The following is a 16,047-nucleotide window of genomic DNA, read 5'->3' as shown; positions in this document are numbered from 1 at the left end:
GAATCTAAAATGGTGCAGTAAGAGTTGAAGAGGGACACTATATCATACTTAAAGGATCTATCCAACAAGAAGACCTAACAATCATGAATATTTATACCCCTAATGTGGGAGCTGCCAAGTATATCAATCAATTAATAACCAAAGTAAAGACATGCTTAGATAATAATACACTAATACTGAGAGACTTCAACAAGTGCTTTCTGCAATCCATCAGTAGATTAAGAAGTTTATTTACCATGTGGGACCAAGTGGGATTTATCCCCGGGATGCAAGGCTGCTTCAACACTCATAAAGCAATCAATATGATAGATCATATAGACAAGAGAAAAAACAAGCACCATATGATCCTCTCAACAGTTGCAGAGAAAACATTTGAATAAATACAGCATCCATTCCTGATCAAAACTCTTCAGAGTGTAGGGATACAGGGAACATTCCTCAGCATCTTAAAAGGCACCTATGAAAAGCCCACAGCATATATCATTCTCAATGGGGAAACACTGGGAGCCTTTCCCCTAAGATCAGGAACACGACAGGGATGTCCACTCTCACCACTGCTATTCAACATAATACTAGAAGTCCTAGCTTCAGCAATCAGGCAACAAAAAGAAATAAAAGCATTCAAATTGGCAAAGAAGAAGTCAAACTCTCCCTCTTCGTAGATGATATGATACTGTACTTAGAAAACCCAAAAGACTCCACACCAAGATTGCTAGAACTCCTATAGCAATTTGGCAGTGTGGCAGGATACAAAATCAATGCCCAGAATTCAGTGGCATTTCTATACACTAACAATGAGCTTGAAGAAAGAGAAATTAAGGAGTCAACCCCATTTACAATTGCACCCAAAAGCATAAGATGCCTAGGATTAAACCTAGTCCGAGAGGTAAAGGATCTATACCCTAAAAATGACAGAACACATCTGAAAGAAATTGAGGAAGACACAAAAAGTTGGAAAAATATTCCATGCTCATGGATTTGAAGAAGTAACATTGTGAAAATGTCAATGCTACCCAAGGCAATTTACACGTTCAATGCAATCCCTATCAAAATACCATGGAGTTTCTTCAGAGAATTGGAACAAATCATCTTAAGATTTGTGTAGAATCAGAAAAGACCCCAAATATCCAGGGGAATATTGAAAAAGAAAACCAGAGTCAGGGCATCACAATGTCGGATTTCAAGTTGTACTACAAAGCTGTGGTCATCAAGACAGTCTGGTACTGGCACATAAACAGACACATAGATCAATGAAACAGAATAGAGAACCCAGAAATTGTCCCTCAACTCTATGGACAGATAATATTTGACAAAGCAGGAAATACTATCCACTGGAAAAAGGACAGTCTCTTCAATAAATGGTGCTGGGAAAATTGGACAGCCACTTGCAGAAGATTGAAACTAGGCCATTCTCTTACACCATACACAAAGATAAACTCAAAATGGATGAAAGATCTACATGTGAGACAAGAATCCATCAAAATCCTAGAGAAGAACACAGGCAACACCCTTGTTGAACTTGGCCACAGCAACTTCTTGTAAGATACATCTGTGAAGGCAAGGGAAAAAAAGCAAAAACGAATTATTGGAACTTAATCAAGATAAAAAAGCTTCTGCACAGCAAAAGAAACAGTCAACAAAACTAACAGACAAGCTACAGAATGGGAGAAGATATTTTCCAGTGAACTATCAGATAAAGGGCTAGTATCTAAGATCTATAAAGAACTTCTTAAACTCAACAGCAACGAAACAAACAATCCAATCATGAAATGGGCAAAAGACATGACCAGAAATCTTACAGAGGAAGACAAAGACATGGCCAACACGCACATGAGAAAATGCTTTGCATCACTTGCCATCAGGGAAATACAAATCAAAACCACAATGAGATACTCATTGGGGAATGAGATCTCACACCAGTGAGAAATGGGGAAAATTAACAAGGCAGGAAACCACAAATGTTGGAGAGGATGTGGAGAAAAGGGAACCCTCTTGCACTGTTGGTGGGAAAGTGAAATGGTGCACCCACTCTGGAAAACTGTGTGGAGGTTCCTCAAAGAGTTAAAAATAGACCTGCCCTACAACCCAGCAATTGCACTTCTGGGGATTTACCCCAAAGATACAGATGCAATGGAACCCCGAGACACCTGAACCCCGATGTTTCTAGCAGCAATGTCCACAATAGCCAAACAGTGGAAGGAGCCTCGGTGTCCATCGAAAGATGAATGGATAAAGAAGATGTGGTTTATGTATACAATGGAATATTACTCAGGCATTAGAAATGACAAATACCCACCATTTGCTTCAACGTGGATGGAACTGGAGGGTATTATGCTGAGTGAAATAAGTCAATCGGTGAAGGACAAACATTATATGGTCTCATTCATTTGAGGGAATATAAATAATAGTGAAAGGGAATAGAAGGGAAGGGAGAAGAAATTGGTAGGAAATATCAGAAAGGGAGACAGAACATAAAGACTCCTAACTCTGGGGAACGAACTAGGGGTGGTGGAAGGGGAGGAGGGCAGGGGGTGGGCTTGAATGGGTGACAGGCACTGAAGGGGGGCACTTGACGGGATGAGCACTGGGTGTTATTCTGTATGTTGGCAAATTAAACACCAATAAAAAATAAATTTATTATTAAAAACAAAGAAAGAACTTATTAATCTCAACAGCAAAGAAACAAACAAACAATCCAATCATGAAATGGGCAAAAGACATGAACAGAAATCTCACAGAGGACGACATAGATATGGCCAACAAGCACATGAGAAAATGCTCTGCATCACTTGCCATCAGGGAAATACAAATCAAAACCACAATGAGATACCACCTCACACCAGTGCGGATGGTGAAAACTCACAAGACAAGAAACAACAAATGTTGGAGCCTGTGGGGAGAAAGCAGAATCTTCTTGTACTGTTTTTGGGAATGTGAACTGGTGCAGCCACTCTGGAAAACTGTGTGGAGGTTCCTCAAAGAGTTAAAAATAGAACTGCCCTGCGACCTAGCAATTGCACTGCTGGGGATTTATTCCAAAGATACAGATGCAGTGAAATGGCAGGACACCTGCACCCCAATGTTTATAGCAGCAATGTCCACAATAGCTAATCTGTGGAAGGAGTCTCAGTGTCCATCGAAAGATGAATTGATAGAGAAGATGTGGTATATTTATACAATGGAATATTACTCAGCCATTAGAAATGACAAATACTCACCATTTGCTTCAAGGTGGATGTAACTGGAGGATATTATGCTGAGTAAAATAAGTCAATCAGAGAAGGACAAACATTATATGGTCTTATTCATTTGGGGAATATAAAAAATAGGGAAAGGGAATAAAGGGGAAAGGAAAAAAAATGAGTGGGAAATATCAGAAATGGAGACAGAACATGAGAGACTCCTAACTTTGGGAAATGAACAAGGGGTGGTGGAAAGGGAGGTGGGTGGGCGGTGGGGTTGACTGGGTGATGGGCATTGAGGGGGGCACAACGGGATGAGCACTGGGTGTTATGCTATATGTTGGCATATTGAACTCCAATAAAAAATATACAGAAAAAAGGTAATTTGAAATGGCGCAGCACTTTGGAAAACCGTTGGCAGTTCTGTGAAAGTTACCATATAGTTACCATATAAGATATATATATATATATATATACACATATACACATATATACATATATACATATATACATATAAGATACAATCCACTCCTAGGTATATATTCTAGGGAAATGAAGGCATATGTGCATCGAAAACATGAATGCTATCACAACAGCATTATTCATAATAGCAAAATGGTTGAAAACACCCAAATGTCCATCTACTGATGAATGAGAATGCAAGTTGTGGTATATCCATACAACAGAATATTATTCACTAATAAAAATAAGTGAAGAACTGACACATGCTACCTGAATAAACCTTGAAAACATCATGCTAAATGAAAGAAGCTAAAGAGTAAAGGCCACATATTATGATTCCATCTATATGAAATGTGCAGAATAAGAATATCCATGCACAGAAAAAATAGACCATTGATTGCCTAGGGCTGAAAGGATTAAACGCTAATGGAGAGAGACAGTTAATGGAAAGTGACAGCAAAACGGTACAGAGTTTCTTTATGCATTGATAAAAATGTTCTGAAATTGATGTGGCAGTGGATGTAAAACTGAACATACTAAAAACCACTGAATATTTTAAGTAAGGGAGTTGCATAGTATACTAATTATATCTTAAGAAAGCTGTTAAAAAGATACTAGAGCATAAAAAGCTTGAAATTATCTGTTTCTGTTGGCCTTATACCCCACATGTTGCTAGTATTCACCCAGAAACTTATCCCTACATAGTCAGCGGGCTGTATGTTCAATGACAATGCTCTACAAGAAGCAACTACAGATGCTTCAGTAATTTTATATCCAATGTACACCAGAAGCTTTAACAGTGACATGATAAATGTTAATAACGGTTTTTATTGGTAAAAGAAAAATGGTGCTTTGCTTATTAGTGTGATGCAAAAAATTGGCCTGCCTTGGTAAAATTAAGGGTATTCAAGATATCTATCCTAGCTAAAATACTTTAGAGACCCTCTCCACAGATAAGAAGTTATTTGCTTTTGACTGATGTTAGTGGTAAGGTGGCAAAGACTTTCTGAATCACTTACAAATGAGTCACATAAACACTTCATGTAAGTTGAAAGGTTGCAAATCTTGAATGCATTGAAATCTTACAAGTAACTCTTATGTGAACACTCCTATGTGTGCTTGCTAAGAAATGTGCCTTAATGTCTATGGTACAATTTGATTTGACACTGGCTTCTTTTTTTTAATAACCTCCTAACAAAGTGTTTTGGCATAGGTAACTCTTACCTGCTTTCCTTGCCTAATAGGAATCTACTGCTACCTACCGAAAGAACCTAAGAGCTGTACCTAGTCAATATGCCAGTTAGGTCAAAACGCATTGAAAGCAGAGTTTAGTGTGAGAATGTGTCTTTGAAATGGTTTTTAAAATAATCTTTGATTTGACTTGTGCTCTAAAGGTGATTTGAAATGAAGGGATTTCTGCTCCACTTGCCCAGCAAGAGAAGGGCTAGCAGGGGAGAAGCCTACTCTCCTCTAAAGGAAGCAGCATCTGTGTAGATGGTGAAAGGGAGAACAACATGCCCATTCAGTTTGAATGAAAGTGATATGGGAGCTGTAGACTCGCATTGGGAGGATAATGTTCTCTGCCTCTGTGCCCACAAAGAGCACACCTTAGTCTTGCACTTTGTTAGCTATCTCCCCAACAAAATTATAAGCAGAGGCCACAGGGTACTACTGGGTTCAACCCCTGGGTCTAGCTCTGTGTGAAAACTTGGCAAATTCCATATCCTCTTTGGCCTTAAGACCCCTCATCATTTGAGCTGTGTGACCCCTGGAAGCCTTTTTGTACTTTATATTCTGTAATATCAGAGGCTGAATTAACCCACAAGGAAGTTCTCAGCTTTTATTGTATCAGACAGAAGCAGCTATGGTATAAATGAGTGAGTCAGAGGATCCTAGTGGTTGATGCTATCAAGTATTATTGACTCCAGTTGCCAGTTCTTATAGGCATATACTCCTCGCATTGTTGGGCTATATCCATCACTGGTGGGAGTTGGTCCCCTTGGCCATTGGCATCTCCAGGGCTAGCCTTTTTCAGTATTTCTATAGTTATTTCTGAGGCTGGTCAATCCATTTCATTGATACAGGCCTTCACAGAAGGGTCAAGGTATTGTGTCAGATTATAGGCCTGGGAATCCTGCCTTGTTAAGGTAATCTTATTTCTGAATTTCCAAATTCCACAGGAAAGTGAAATATCAAGGGTGACTGCACTGTGGCACTCAGATCCTAGGTCTCAGAAGCAGGATAGAAGATATATTGAAGGGTCACAAAGGCTCCTTAGTCTATGTGAAGGATAACTGGAGTGATAGCCAAAGAGAAGAAATGATATTAAGACCAATAATTGAGATGATATATAAGACCAAGGGCACAACTAGATAGGAAGGGTCAGAAACAAAGAGGTGGAGATGTCTTTGAGAATCCCAACATAAGTAACATATTATTTAAGAAAGCATCAATATCAGATTAAGGTATAGTGTATAGTCACTGAACTAAATTTTAATTTAAAAGTGTTTATTTCACGGACCTCAAGGGTATGGTGACCTGATTATCTCAACTAATAGTCCTATGACTTTAGGAGAAAATCACATAGATTGGTGCTGTATCAATGGTAAGTGTAAATGTCACCAGTTAATCATAGTGGGACAGTGCTATTGGTTATTCATATAGAAATTGGTACTGTTCCACATTTTGGTGGTGCTAACCTCCACCAAGGACTTTTTGGGCCCTTCTTCTCTTTTACAACATCAGTAAATCATTGCATAGCTAATCCTCAAGTATTAAACTAACTGATCTCTAAGATCCCTTACAGTGGTAAAATTGTTCTATTATATGGACACATCTATAATTAAAGGCAGTGTTTCAGGTGCAGGTGTGTTTTCTGCTGCGATGGTTCTTTATAGCTAGCATCTATTCCAGTTGGTAGATGCTACATTGTCAAATTTTTGGAGATTATCCTTGATTGTTTTAAAGTCCTGGGCTGGAAGGGGAGGTGTGCGGGGGGGGGGGCGGTGGTTGGGGTAACTGGGCGACAGGCACTGAGGAAGGCACTTGATGGGATGAGCACTGGGTGCTATACTATATGTTGGCAAACCAAACTTCAATAAAAACAAATGAAAAAAAAATGTGGGGCTGGGCTCTGTTGCCTGTAAAACAAACTAGTATTTCTAACTCCACCTATAGGCTCAGACTAGGAGAAACCACCATGAGGAGGCAGGGAAAGATAGTCAACAAAGGTGTAACTGGGTAAATTCAGCCCCTTCACCAGTTGCAATAAGACAACTCAACCACCCAAGCCATTATGATGGTTATCCTGCTATTTAAGGCTGGTGAGGTCAAAGAGGGATCCTCCTGTACATCGTGCAGTAGATCAACATAATTTTTGCAAGACCACTCCTTTCCCCTTCAAAGGAATTCTGGTACTTTGTTAAGAAGTAAAATTTTCTTAAAAGCAGTTACAGGAGTTTATCAGTGAAGATACTGTTGGTTGAAGGCTTCTGGGATGATTGGATGATACAGCTCAACCATATGATTTAAAATTGGGTTTTGCCCTTCTACATAGCTATCCCTGGGTCAGCATTATCTCAAGGCTGGATGCCCTTGGTGATAGGAAGGTTGACAATAAAAAAAAAAAAAAAAAGGAAGGTTGACAATACAAACTGAAGCCAAGAACAACTAGAGAAATAAGTTTCCTTGTTTAGGTAGAGTGTTGCTTCCCAAAACTCACATAAGAGCAAGCATACTTAGAAGCGTCTGAGTGGCTCAGTCTGTTAAGTGTTCAACTATTGATTTTGACTCAGTTCATGATATTGAGATCCTGAGATGGAGCCCACTTTGGGCTCTGCACTCAGTGGGGAGTCTGCTTGAGATTTTCTCTCCCTAACCCTCTACCTCAATCACCTCTCTCTCTCTCAAATAAATACATCTAAAAAAAAAAGCATACTATTTCCAAGCCATAGTAAACATCCTGTCATATCTTACAGGTTCACAGTGGTTTGGGCCAGCCCAGACTCAAACCAGTCACTATGGCAAGGCAAGTTTAGCATTGCCTCGATTGGTTTAGAAAAATTTTCCTATCCCTATATTTTAGAAAAATATTCCTATTTTGGGGGCAAACCCTCCAAATTACATGTAGCCATTCAGAGGGAAAGTGTGGCCTGGATGTTTGGGGGCAATCTACATTTATGAAAACTCACCTAGATTTATATACTATTTTCTAATTAATAAGCCACTTTTATATATTTCATTTTACTAATATAAATACTATTTTTACTCTAAATGTAAAGCAAATGATAAGCAAAGGATAATAAGGTCTAGGTTTGGGAGGGAGCTATCAAAGCTTTGTGTTTTTATACAGTAGGGTTAGGCAAAGCAGTAACTGTTAAGAAAGGAGAACAAATACAGAGAGTCTAAGATTTCAAGAAGGTTTAATGGGCTAAAAGAAGACTCAGTGCTGTTTTAGGAATAAAATGTTTAAGTAAAAGAAGCCGGCATCTGCTTTCTTGAGAATTCAGAAGGTACTAGAAAGCAGTAGCAAGAGGGACTGGGGAAAATAAGGATGGGTACAGGTGATTTATATACTATATGGGCAACACTTAATGGGCCCTAAGGAAAATTATAGTTGTTTTAAAAACTTAGTAGTTAAAAAAAGAAGAAAGGGAGGAAGAGACAGAGGAAAGGAGGAAGGGAACCTTTACAGGTAATAGTCTTGAGCTGCAGTGGCTGGGTGACAATTATACTAAATTCCTGGTAGAACAAATGTAGCAGCTTGCTTGAAGGTACTTACATAAGTGGGATACAGATTGAGGGATAATAACTAGGGTTAAAAATTTAGAGATTCTGCAGGCTGGCACCAAAATATTTGGGGCTTCTGTCGCCTACCCTTCTGTTACCCTGTCTGAGGCTGTCTAGAGAAGGTCACATCCAGTTAGGGCCACATCTTCTGTGCTCAGCATCCAGGGCAGACTGTTAACAGTTGATGTGCCTTCAACAAGAGTATCCTCATTTATCTCTTCTCTTCTTCCTCCATCTCCAGCTCTCCCATACCCCCTACCCTCTTTTTGGCTTTTGGGAAGTCTCAACTTTGAATAAAGTTCTTATATATCACAATTAATGAAGAGGCCCAACTTCAACCAACTGACCAATTCTATCCTCGAGAGGTTCACAAAATAAAATTATATAAAGTAACTTTTCAACCACTTACATAAATGGGTTTTTTTTAATTGGATTATACTTCTAAATCTCCTATCTCTGTTAAAATCGTATTAAAACTTCTCTATCGATCCCTGAGTGGCTCAGCAGTTTAGTGCCTGCCTTCGGCCCAGGGCATGATCCTGGAGTCCCAGGATCAAGTTCCGCATCAGGCTTCCTGCATGGAGCCTGCTTCTCCCTCTGCCTGTGTCTCTGTCTCTCTCTTTGTCTCTCTCTCTCTTTCTCTGTCTCTGTCTGTCTCTGTCTCTCTGTCTCTCTCTGTGTGTCTCTCATGAATAAATAAATAAAATCTTAAAAAAAATAAAAAGTTCCCTATCATCACCTGCCAGGGAGATAGAAGGAACTAAATTCAAGAAATCTTTAACACCCATAAGTTAATAAAAAGTAAGCATATGGATTTTTCAGCCCTGCCCTTGCTAATTCAGTCCAGTCACACAGAGACAGGATATATATCCTCCAAGCCTCCTTCCCCTTGGAAAAGGAATAGTTGTCAAGTGGAAACTGGGCTACTGTAAACAGGCCAGTGAATATGTGTCCCAGGACCTCTGTTCTTGGGAGAAGCACTTGATCACCAGACTGTGTACCCCGATGACCCACAGAGTTCTTAAAAACAAACACTGAATCCTGGAATAGAACTCTTTGGTTATAGTGTCCACATGTCACTAAGCCTCCTCAGAGGTCTGCTGACAGAACACTAGCTGCCATGTCCCAGGTAGGCAGAGAAATGTCTGATCCCCAGATTCAGCTGGACATTTTAGGGAGAAACCACCAGCACAGCAACCGTCAGAACTTGTTGGACAGCATCAGCAATCCGGGAAACAGACACTATTCCACATTTGGAGAGAACAGAAAGCTTATGGAAACAGAGAAGTCCTACTCAATTCTGTCCCTCAACTGGAAAGAAGAGAACTTGCTGAAAAAGAAACTCAGTTTTCTGGAGTCCATGAAGAAATATGAAGCTAATGCCTGACTAATGGAACAAAAAGCCTTTTATAAACAATGCTACTTAAAGCTTCGAAGATCAGAGCTGGCACGTACCCAGTTGCTAGGAAACCAGGACCTGGTCAAAACACTCACCTCCAAGAACTTGTTGTCCAACTACACCTCCACCTCGGGGGATGAGAGTGAGGTAGCAGTGAAGGCGATAGTCCAGGATAGGAGAGGGTGGGAGAAGAACAAGATGATCTTCAGACTTAGCCTGGATAAAAACAGACTCTACCCACCCCCTCAGCAGTAGTCTGCTGAAAAAGGTAGAGGTCCAGTCAACTTCCAGGGCAACTTTAAAGGCAGACTCCAAAAAAGAGAACGTAAGGGCAACTGTAAAAACCAGCAGGTCTCCTTCCAGAGAAGAGGGCAAGCCAACTCTGGTTTTATCTTTAGAGTCTCTAGATAGGCCACAGCAGGAAGCAAAACAGAAAAAGCTTCCCATAGAAGGCAGGCTGTCACTGGAAGGGGAAGGAATCATGAGGGACTTCTCCAGTAAACCATCAAGTATTGTGCAGAGTTTTTTCCAAGATCCACCCATTGGCAGGAAATCAAAAGGCAAACTTCTTAAATACATAGTGTATGGAGACAGAAGTGTGGAACAACCCAAAAAGAAAATGCCAAGACCTAGGAATAACCCCCATGGCCTGGGAAGTGTGCAAATGGACACAGCATCCCTGACCCAGATCCAAGCCCTCCTAAGGCAAGAGTTTTTCATGAATGAAAGAGCTATGTATCTGGAGGACAGAATCCAAGGTCTGCTACAGCCCACACATCTTCTCTTTCAAGATTACTCTTCCAACAGTCCCTTGGAGAAAGGAAGTGAGGAAATACTGTATGCTCCAGTAATCAGAATGCACACTGTAGGAAGAGGACAGAAACTCATTCTTGAAGAGATCAGAAAACAAATTTGAAGTAATTCCATCACCAAGAACAAACTTTTCTTTTTAAGATACCTTTCTCCTTTCTACCCATTTATCATTCAGTAACAATTTCTTTATTCTTAACAAAGAAAAATATTACCCATGACCTCAAAGTGCTTCCGAACTCAGGGAGAAACTTTTTTTTTCCTCTTCTATAAAAACATGACAATCAAGGCAGGATTTAACAGTAAGAAAGTGGACTTGGGTCATGACTGGCTCTGCTGCCTGTGAATTTGAAGACAGAGAGACAAGCTGAGAGCACAGGCAACAAAGGAAGATCAGGCTGTCCTGGAACCAGGGCATCTTGAATTTTCCATACCAGGCTTCATCTCCACACCAAACAACACTTTTCAAGGAGTAATATCTAAGAGGAACATGATTCTGGGAAATTCTTTGCCAATATAACTTTTACTGTAAAAAGAGAGTTAAAGACAATAATTTGGGAAATGTTAGCAAATTTTCTTCTTCGGCAGCATGGAGAGGGAGTGGAAATGGGAACTTAACTCTAATTTCAACAAATGAAAACTAGTTGACTTGAAAACTAGGGGAAATCTTTCTCTCTTTTCCTCTCCCAACCCTTCTTCCCAGGTTGAGAGCCTTATAGGGAGCCTCCCTACATGTAGTTAAACAATATAGTGCTGACTGAAGCAAGTTGAAGTTAACTGGCATGATAATGTGAAAAGAGCATGGAGCAAGAGTCAGAAGCTCTGGTTTCTACCTTTATGTATTTAAACTTATATAAATGCAATGGCCAGAGTAATCTTGGGCAAAGTGCTTCACAGGTGCTTCACAGTGCTTCTACAGCCCACACATCTTCTCTTTCAAGATTACTCTTCCAACTCTTCCAACTTGTTTCCTCATCTATAAGGGTTATACAATATGATCTTTTAGGTTACTTTACCTGTAAACTTCTTCAGTCCAATATTTGACTTGTCACAAAAACAGATACTGGATGGCTGCCCTTGAGCAAAATAAAACATCTTCAGTCTTGTCCCTCCAGTGGCCTTATGATAAGGCCAGTAAGTTAATATTTCAGACTTTTTTCTTAAGTAACATAAGGCAGTTAAATTTTTTATTATCAATTAGATAGTAGTGAGATAAATATATGGTGGTGATTTTACACTTAAGTAATGTTAAGTCTCTCTTTAAATATTATTTCTGTGTATTTTCTAAATAAGTCCCATGATAAACAGCAAAAGAAACCTAAGAAAGTAGAATTCATGTTATTAAGCACATGGCTAATTAATCACAGGTTTAGTGTCACCTGTGAAATCAGATGGCTGAAATGAGGCAGAGCCTACTCCTGTCACACATTGCAGTGATCTGTGCTATCCCAAATGACCTACTTCATGTGGGTTCAGTGTGAATTTTATTGGCTTACTTGAGTAGAAGCATTGAAAACACACAGATGGTTATCAGGAGAAAAAAAAAAGCTATCTTTAAATAAATACTGTAATTACAAGAATGATTTTGGAATGGGGTAGATGAAAAATTGGAGTAGAGAGGAATAAAGCAGCTGTCTTTAAAGTCACTTGGGAAAAGATGATCTATTTACTCACCACCTTCATAACAACATATGGAAAATAAACTGTTTTCCTTTTATTGCTTTCCCAAGCCAGCTACATTTAGAAGGGTTGTGTTGTCTCTGAAAAATGGAAAGAAAGTGTGAGAAGCACCTGAACACCAGAAAAGCTGAAAATCCTTCTTCACATTCAGGAATAATTCTTACACTACCTTTTACTGGTAGTTTCTATAGAGATCTGGAAGTCCAGTTGACAAATCAGGCCCTTCAGGTTTGCAAATATAGTTTCATTCATACATCCCTTCAACAGTTATGTACTGGACATTGAGGCAAGGAAAACAGACATGTTCCTACTTTCCTGGAGATTACATTTAAGAAGGGAGTTAGGCAGTAAGGAAGCAAACAAAAGAATATATTGTGATAGGCACTATGGATGTTTTGGAGAACACAATTTAAATTTGAGAAAATATGTGAGTCCTATGAATATATATTGAAGGCAAATGGCATTTTCACTGGATTGGGTGCTGAATGCAACCACATTGTGGGCAATTTTGAAATGCATTTTTTTTTGATAACTTCCATATTTGACAGGCCCAACTATACACTGTCTAGTTGTGGTGAGCTGGGACTGTCTCAATCTCACCTTAAAGCACTTGAAGGTTATCTTCTTGCCCTTGGTGTTATCTCTGGAGCAAGCCTATCTTCTTATTCACCTCAAGCAACAGATTTGATATCACTACTGTCCCATTTAGGGCCTACTGAGAAGTGGATCAAACCCAGCAGTGTCAGGCAATGATAGGTGGACAATTGGTATAATTGATTTCGGAGTTTATCACATTTCAAAACTTTTGAAATATTTTCACTTAGCTGATTTATCTTCATGTGATGTACATATATATCCTTCTTAAAAGCTGCATGAAGAGCTGCAATTGAGGGTAGGGTGTCAGTCAGTCGTGTGCAAAGGTACAGCAAGGAGGATGGAAGGGATTTTCTGAGATACCCAGGTTGCTGCGTAGCTCCATAAATCATGTCTACATTCTGATGCTGGCACTGGGGACACAGCCGTGAACAAGACAAGATCTGTGCCTTCATTGGGCTTGGTTTCTAGTGGAGCACAGATAAAAACGAGCAAACACCACCACTGACAATTTTCCTTACTGAAAGTTCCATGTGTATGTCAAATGATACCATTTCCCAGGGATACTGACTGTGTTCTTCTTCCCTCCCTTTATTCCCTTTCCCTGGTTTCTACCTATGGGTTCAGCTATGACCCATATGATCTATAGGCTGAAGATCCAAAATTTTTATCTTCTGAGTATGCTTTTCTCTAGACCCACTATCTACCCAATTACCCAAACCAAAAATGTAGTTTTTAGGACTCCTCTCTGTCCCATGCAAGAATATCTAACCTGTCACCTGGCTCCAGTCCCTAACATGTCTTAGATTGTTCCCTCTCTTCTCTCCTCAGCTCTTAAATGTATTTATAGCATTATATCAATAGTCTCCTAACTACAAACAAAACAAAAAAAATGGCACTTATGCTCCTTCAATTTATACCATAAAATAGATATAGAATGAAAAACTGATTATCCTTGCTACTTAATGTCTGTAAAATAAAGTCCCAAGTGTTGGATATGGTCTGCCAGGCCCTCCATGATCTGATCTATCATAGTCTTTTCCAACTCCATCTTGACCCTTTTATGGCTCACACTCAGGCATATTGAACACCTTTCACTGCCTAGTATACACCTACCCATCTGTCAAGATAGAGCTAAACCTTAATTTCTCTTTCTTCAGTCTCATTGTTAGTATATGGAAATGCCACTGATTTCTGGCCATTGATTCTGTGTCCTGCCACATTGCTGAATTGCTATATGAGTTGTAGCAATCTTGGGGTGCAGTATTTTGGATTTTCTATGTACAGTATCATGTCATCTGTGAAGAGAGTTTGACTTAGCCAATTTGAATGCCTTTAATTTCTTTCTGTTGTCTGAGAGCTGAGGCTAGGACTTCTAGTACTATGTTGAATAACAGTGGTGAGAGTGGACATCCCTATCATGTTGCCGATCTTAGGGGAAAGGCTCTCAGTTTTTCCCCATTGAGAATGATTTTTGCTGTGGGCTTTTCACAGGTGCCTTTTAAGATGCTGAGGAATGTTCCCTCTATCACTACACTCTGAAGAGTTTTGATCAGGAATGGATGCTGCCTGTTGTCAAATGCTTTATCTGTATCTATTGAGAGGATCATATGGTTCTTCTTTTTTCTCTTGTTAATGTGATCTATCATGTTGATTGTTTTACGAGTGTTGAACCAACCTTGCATCCTGGGGATAAATCCCACTTGGTCATGGTGAATAATCTTAATGTATTGTTGGATCCTATTGGCTAATATCTTGCTGAGAATTTCTGCATCTGTGTTCATCAGGGATATTGGTGTATAATTCTCCTTTTCGTGAGGTCTTTGTCTGTATTTTGGCATCAAGGTGGTGCTGGCTTCATAGAATGAATTTGGAAGTATTCCATCCCTTTCTATCTTTCAGAACAATTTAGTAGGATAGTTATTATTTCTTCTTTAAACTATTGATAGAATTCCCCTGGGAAGCCATCTGGCCCTGGACTTTTCTGTCTTGAGAGGTTTGGATGACTGCTTCAATTTCCTCCCTGGTTATTGTCCTGTTCAGGTTTTCTATTTCTTCCTGTTCCAGTTTTGGTAATTTGTGGTTTTCCAGAAATGTGTCCATTTCTTCTAGATTGCCCAATTTACTACTGCACCCAAAAGCATAAGATACCTAGGAATAAACCTAACCAAAGAGGTAAAGGATTTATACCCTAAAAACTACAGAACACTTCTGAAGAAATTGAGCAAGACACAAAGAGTTTGTCGTTTCTATTTGCTTCAAAATGGATGGAACTGGAGGGTATTATGCTGAGTGAAGTAAGTCAATCAGAGAAGGACAAACATTATATGTTCTCATTCATTTGGGGAATATAAATAATAGTGAAAGGGAATATAAGGGAAGGGAGAAGAAATGTGTGGGAAATATCAGAAAGGGAGACAGAACATAAAGACTCCTAACTCTGGGAAACGAACTAGGGGTGGTGGAAGTGGAGGAGGGTGGGGGGTGGGGGTGAATGGGTGACGGGCACTGAGGGGGTCACTTGACAGGATGAGCACTGGGTGTTATTCTGTATTTTGGTAAATTGAACACCAATAAAAAATAAAATTAAAATAAATAAATAAATAAATAAAATCTTAAAAAAAAAAAAAGCAGGGGGGAAAAAAAAAAGACACAAAGAGTTGGAAAAATATTCCATGCTCATGGATTTGAAGAATTAACATTGTGAAAATGTCTATGCTACCCAGGGCAATTTACACGTTCAATGCAATCCCTATCAAAATACCACAGACTTTCTTCAGAGAATTGGAACAAATCATCTTAAGATTTGTGTGGAATCAGAAAAGATCCTGAATATCCAGGGGAATATTGAAAAAGAAAACCAGCGCCAGGAGCATCACAATGCCAGATTTCAAGTTTTACTACAAAGCTGTGATCATCAAGACAGTGTGGTACTGGCACAAAAACAGACACATAGATCAATGGCACAGAACAGAGAACCCAGAAATGGTCCCTCAACTCTATGGCCAGCTAATAATTTGACAAAGCAGGAAAGAATATCCACTCGAAAAAGGACAGTCTCTTCAATAAATGGTGCTGGGAAAATTGGACAGCCACGTGCAGAAGATTGAAACTAGGCCATTCTCTTGCACC

This window comes from Vulpes lagopus, chromosome 4 (assembly GCF_018345385.1).
Source record: "Vulpes lagopus strain Blue_001 chromosome 4, ASM1834538v1, whole genome shotgun sequence".
Taxonomy (NCBI): domain Eukaryota; kingdom Metazoa; phylum Chordata; class Mammalia; order Carnivora; family Canidae; genus Vulpes; species Vulpes lagopus.
This window is presented reverse-complemented; position numbering follows the sequence as displayed.